Source organism: Bison bison, unplaced genomic scaffold, assembly GCF_000754665.1.
Source record: "Bison bison bison isolate TAMUID 2011002044 unplaced genomic scaffold, Bison_UMD1.0 scf7180017864302, whole genome shotgun sequence".
In the NCBI taxonomy this organism is placed as follows: Eukaryota; Metazoa; Chordata; class Mammalia; order Artiodactyla; family Bovidae; genus Bison; species Bison bison.
The window spans coordinates 533102-538959 of NW_011494874.1; positions in this window are offsets into that span (position 1 = coordinate 533102).

Here is a 5858-nt window from a genome sequence, read left to right on the forward strand (position 1 = left end):
GGTTTTGTTCAGACACCAAGTTGAGACCAGTCTCTGCAACCTCATGGACTGCAGCATGTTAAGCTTCCCTGTCCTTCACCATCTCCTGGAGTTGGCTCAAACTCATGTCCATTGAGTCGGTGATGCCATCCAAGCATCTCAACCTGTTGCCCCCTTCTCTTGCCTTCAGTCTTTCCCAGCACCTGGGTCTTTTCCAACGAGTCAGATCTTCCCATCAGGTAGCCAAATTACTGGAGCTTCAGCTTCAGTCCTTCCAGTGGATACACAGGGTTGATTTCCTTTAGGGTTGACTGGTTGGATCTCCTTGCTGTCCAAGGGACTCTCAAGAGTCTTCTCCAGCACAATTTGAAAGCATCAATTCTTCAGCGCTCAGCCTTCTTTATGGAGGTGCTCACATTGTACAAGACACTGGAGAAACCACAGCTTTGCCTATAGCGACTGTTGTTGGCAAAGTGATGTCTCTACTTTTTAATAGTATGCCCCTGAATAAACCTGCTTTCTCACTAAACAGAAAAGGAGGCCCTCAGCCATCCTCCTCCGTGTACGTTATCCCACACTGGCTATGGGGTCAGGCGTTAGGCCTTTCCCCGCTCGTCCCACCCCACCCAAACTGGGCTGCTCCTGTGTCTGGTACAGGTGGTCTGTGTTAATACATGCCCTGGTTATTTTAGAAATGTACCATTTAGTAAATAAACAAACTATCAGGTTTCTAATGGAGTAAAAAGTCTCGTTTTGTCAATACTTTTGACCCATCAACTGCGCAACACTTCAAAGAGAATCACAATTTCAAAAGACCGTAATAAAGGTGGTCCATACTCATCCACACTTGAAAGTGCTGACTGTTTGACTGGGGCCACTTGCAGGCAACACCAACAGTCACGGCACCAGTGCAGTGTCTGTCTCAGACTGGAAATGCTTTCAGCAGGGGGGGCCAGGGTCCTGCCTCCTCCTCCTTCCTCGAGACTAGAGAGGCTGCAGGTGCTGACGTCTTTCCTCTATTCTCCAGCATCAACGAGACATGCTAACACAACTTTGCCTCTCTAGTCCTGTTTCAGTATTTTGGTTCAATTCATTAATACTGCGAGGCTAGGAAACTCAAAACACACCCCACATCCTGAGCGAGGTCAAGACAAGAGGATGTCCGGCATGCTCTTTCAGGATAACATGACTCCCACCCTCTACTCACAGGCTAAGCCATGAGATAAGCCCACGCGGAGTCTCCAGAGCTCAGAGAAGGGGAGGAGAGGACCCAGGGACCCAGGGTATTGGGGCTGCAGAGAGAAGCCAGCTGGGCTAAAGGGGAGGACACCAAAGACAGGAGGCAGCGGATGCCAGTAGAGCTGGATGCTGCAGGCCGACAGAGGAGGGAGCAGCACACAGTCCTTCAGGGAACAGGGTGCGTCTGGGGTGGTGGAGTGGGCTGCAGCTCTGGTGCTGGGACACGACCCCCAGGGGTCCCTCTACCAAGTTCTCCTGGTCCCATACGAAGGACTGACTGCATATGCTCCCACTTCCCGGCTTCCTTCCATGCAGAGCACGCCTGCGTGGGAGTGCATTCACACCTACTCCTGCCTGCTGGTAGCACCCTCCAGAGGGGGACGGGCAGCCAGTGCAGCCCTCACTCCAGAAAGAATGGGAGGACCACACGGGCCACACCGGATACCTCCTGTCTGGCCCCCAGCACCTGGCTGCCCAGGGCAGCAGGGTCTGATTTGCTCTGGAGGCAGCACTGTGCCCAAAGCCTGCCACTCCCTAAGGAGTGCTGAACCCGAGTCCCCTCAACGGAACAGAGCAGCACTGAGCCCACTGCTGCCCCAACACTCGCCCCACAACTTGGCGACACGGTGAGTCCGCCGTGCCTGCCTTGGCACAGGCTACTCAGTCCCTCCCTCCCACTGTGTGACCTGGGGCGTTTGGTCGTTCCTTCGTCTCCACCTGCCTCCTCCACCTGGACTGGGCTTCCTGCTCAGCCCTGAGCCCGGCGTTCCTTTACGCAGCACTGGCCATGCCAGGCTTCGCGGCTGTGCTTGTGTCCCTCTTCCTGTGAGGGAACTTACAAGAGAACATGGCTGTTACCTCATTCTTGGATCCTCAGAGCTCAGCACGGGGCCCTCTGAGAGCAGCTGTCCCACCTTGAACCTCCTAGTGTGAGTGTTGCTAAGTGAACACACAAACGTAGAAACAATGAGAGACTCTTCCCATCTTGTCCTGAAACACTTGAAAAGAACTAGGACAGTAATCACCTGGAGTGATAAAACTCAGGGAAGGAATACAATTTTGATCTTCAAACACTGGAGCCTTGAGCATAAAGCTGCCGAGGAGAGGAGAGCACCAGGGCGGTGTAGGAAGCTGCGACACGTCAGGAAAAGGCAGCAGCCGCCAGAACTCCCCGCAGACCCAGGCACCGGAGGCCCCCAGAGCAGGAGAAGTTCCTGATGAGCAGCTGCAGGTTTCCTTTCTAAGAGGGTGGGTGGAGGGGGCAGGAAGGAGGCATGGCACGGGCTGGGTATGGATGCTCCGCCAGCTCTTCCCTCGGTGACACCCCCACGAAGGCCTCTGTGTGTCACCACAGTCAGAAACTGCAGGGATGAATACCAGGGAGCTGGGGAGGGCACGAGAGCATGTAGCCACTCAGCCCTGTCACATAGACAGCCACAAAAAAACCACAACAAAAAAATCCACAAGGCAACCAAACCAACGCTGACGGCATCAGACCCGCCAATCCGGCCCCAGTGGCCCCTGCTGTCACCCTGAGACTGGGTCGTCTCGGCAAGTGTGGTCTGGTCTAACCTCCACCCCAGAGTGACCCTGGTCTGCGGGAGGCTCCGGCTCGTGACTAAGCAGTCAGAGGTAACTGGTGGGGGCCACCTCTAAACAGAGGAGATGGTGGTGGCCGCTGTTGATGCCCAAGTGAATCCTGACTAACCTCCTGATTGAACACACCTCACACACTGGTGAGCCTCAGGTCGCTACTCTTTCAAGGGACTGAAACCCAAATGCCACGCTGACTGTGTGACGCTTCATGGCCGGGCCCAGAGTAAGGTGCTCAGCCAAGCGTTTCAATTTGAAGGTTCGCATCTCATGGCCGATTCCTCACCAGGTGGCCTCCTCCTCGACGTCTGCAGGAACCTGCAGGGTCTGGACTGAATGACACTGCACGGGCATCAGTACAGGCAGACGGGTGAAGAGCAAGGAGCGCCGGCCCAAGCGGGACCACGGGCTCCATTCTCACCCCACTGCTGGGCCTCGTCTGCAACACAGGAAGGGTCCAGAGTTGCTGGAGATCAAGCAGGATGGGCCTTGTCCGGACCAAACACCACTCCCTGCAGCTGCAGCCTGTGTCAGCCTATCTCAGCCTGGGCCGACGGGGGAGAGGCGGCTCGGGGGAGACTCAGAACAGCCGCCTCATGTGTCCCAGACCCTCGGGCCTGTGCTCCGTCACTGTCGCCAATGAATACCTCTTTTGTAGTATGTACCAGGCACCATGCTAGGTCCTTGGGTTACAGGAAGGAAAAAAAAAAAGACCAAGCTCCTTGCCCCATGCGCTTGCAGTCTAGTAACAGCATACAGAAAAGAGAAACCTGTTAACTGCTGTTGGCTGTCAGGGCGGCAGGGGCAGGCACAGTGGCCACTCAGGGCTGAGTGGGGCAGGCAGGCCCGGGAGTGGCCGGCATCGGCAGTGGAGGAGACTCGAGCCCAGAGGAGGTGAGGCGCCCTCAGCTTCCTGCCTGGCGCTCACACCTGGCCCACCGCTTCTCCCTGTCCTCTGGGCACACTGGCACGGGCCTGTCAACTTTCCTCACAGAGGGCTCTGAGCCCAGAACCCTACAGACACAGGTGGAATGTCTTCACGAAGTCTCTGCAGGCAGGGCAGGTCCCCTCCTGAGCGCCAGAGCACGCCGTTCAGGGACTTCTGTGTTCTGGGCAAGCCGGGAGGGGAGAGACAAGGACTAGACCGTGTTCCCACCTAACAGGGCCTGTGCCTGGGGAGCTGCTGACCTCCAGACGGCTGCCAGGAGCCCTGCTCTGCACATGCCGTCTGGGGGCCCCGGCCAGCATCCCAGCATGAGACACCTTAAACATGGCGACTTTCTGGGGAGGAAAGCCGAGGTTAAGAAGCTGGGATCCGGAAAGAAGCCACCCAGGTGCAGGGCATACAACAGGAGGGCACGCTGCGTGACCCACGTTTGAACAGGGCTCTGCGGACCACGGGGAGGGACTCTGGTCCCTACCTGCTCCGCCCTGGCCCCTCTGGTGGCACTGACCCCGCTGTGGCAAGGAGCAGGCAGAGGCCCCACGGTGGCCAGCGGCCCCCTTCCCGGCAGAGGACGTTCACTTTTGAGTTCACATAGCCTTCCTCAAAATGCCCATCTACTATCTGTCCTGGGCCCTAAGGCCACTGCTGCACTCTCAGTGTCCTGAGAGTTGGGCCCAAACTGAAGAAAAGTCTCAGACTCTCCTAGCAAAACCCATTTTCCACATGCCCCCCTCACCCGGTGAGCTCCCTCCCCTGGGGACACAGTGAGGCCCAGTTTCCTGTCACCTCTGGCTGGCCTCTGGTCTCTCAAGAGGCAAACCAAGACCAATTCACAGAGCTGCTGGCCTCTGGCCTCCTCGTGGACTGGCGGGGACAGCCGGGTTCTGCGCTGGGGGACAGAGCCACCTGGACTCACCTGTGCATCATCAGAACGCCTGCAAGGCATGCCACGCTCTTCACGTCACTCCCTTCAAAGCTACCACTTTTCTCCCCACTTAAAGGGCTGCTGAACTGTCTAAAGGATTCCACGGCCAATTAGTAATAAAACCCACCCCAACAACAAAACCCAGAAGAGCAAAGTTCTGGGCCCTGCGCTCCAAGCCCTTCCTATACCTGCTGCCCGTCTTGCCTGAGCCGGACCAGGAGGCAGCACTTCACAGACGTGCCCCCCGGCACCTCTGGTGTTGCTCACGGAGCCACACGAGGTCCATGAATCCCACGGTCACCAAGCATCACTCACTGAGCAAGAACTGCTGGGAGAGGGTGTTCCAGGGACAGTTTCCATGGCAATGGTAACTTGTTCATTCTGCACAGAGGGAAATTTTTCTTTTAAGCATCATCTTCTCTAGGTTTTTGGAGCAGTATGCTGTGAAAGCGCTCACAGTTGTTCTTCTGAAAGTTTCAGTCATGTTTCTTAAGTTTTCTGCACAGGTCTTCACTTTTGGAAATGAAAAGGACAGTTTGAGGACAAGGCCTGTCATTAAAGAATGCTGTCTTGGTTCCCCCGATGTGCCTGACCTAGATGAGCGGGAAGTCAACCTAACTAGGAGATAAGCCTTATTTTCAGGAATAAGAAAACATTCTGGGTGTCAGGTAAATAAAAACAGTAGCATGGCCCCGCCAGGTATCTTATCTCACTTCTGGGGATTCAAAAAAATATGGCTTTGTCTCAAGTGACTCAAGTACTCTAGAATATTCTCTTTCAAAATTCACTGTATGAAGAATAAAAATGCTCTATCCTGAGGGTACAGTATCTCAAGGAAGGACACGGGTCCTTTAGTAATGGATGAGATTTCACATTTTAACCTCAGTAAAGGTAACACTATCTATGCTGCCACTAAAATCAAACCTGTACTGTTGGAGCCCTTTAAATATGACCAGTTCAGATGACTTCTGCAGGTGAACACTAGTGCTAAAGACAGCATTGCTCATTGGGTCAGTAACATACTAAAATACAGAGATAGCTTATGACAGATGAGTAATCAGAGAAATTAAACTCCTTTAAGAGAACTTTGTATTCCGTTTGTCCTTTAGAGCATGAAGTTCCAGGAAGGTGAAAAGGACCTGCTCTGTTGTTAGGTCACAGGGCGTTCACCCCACC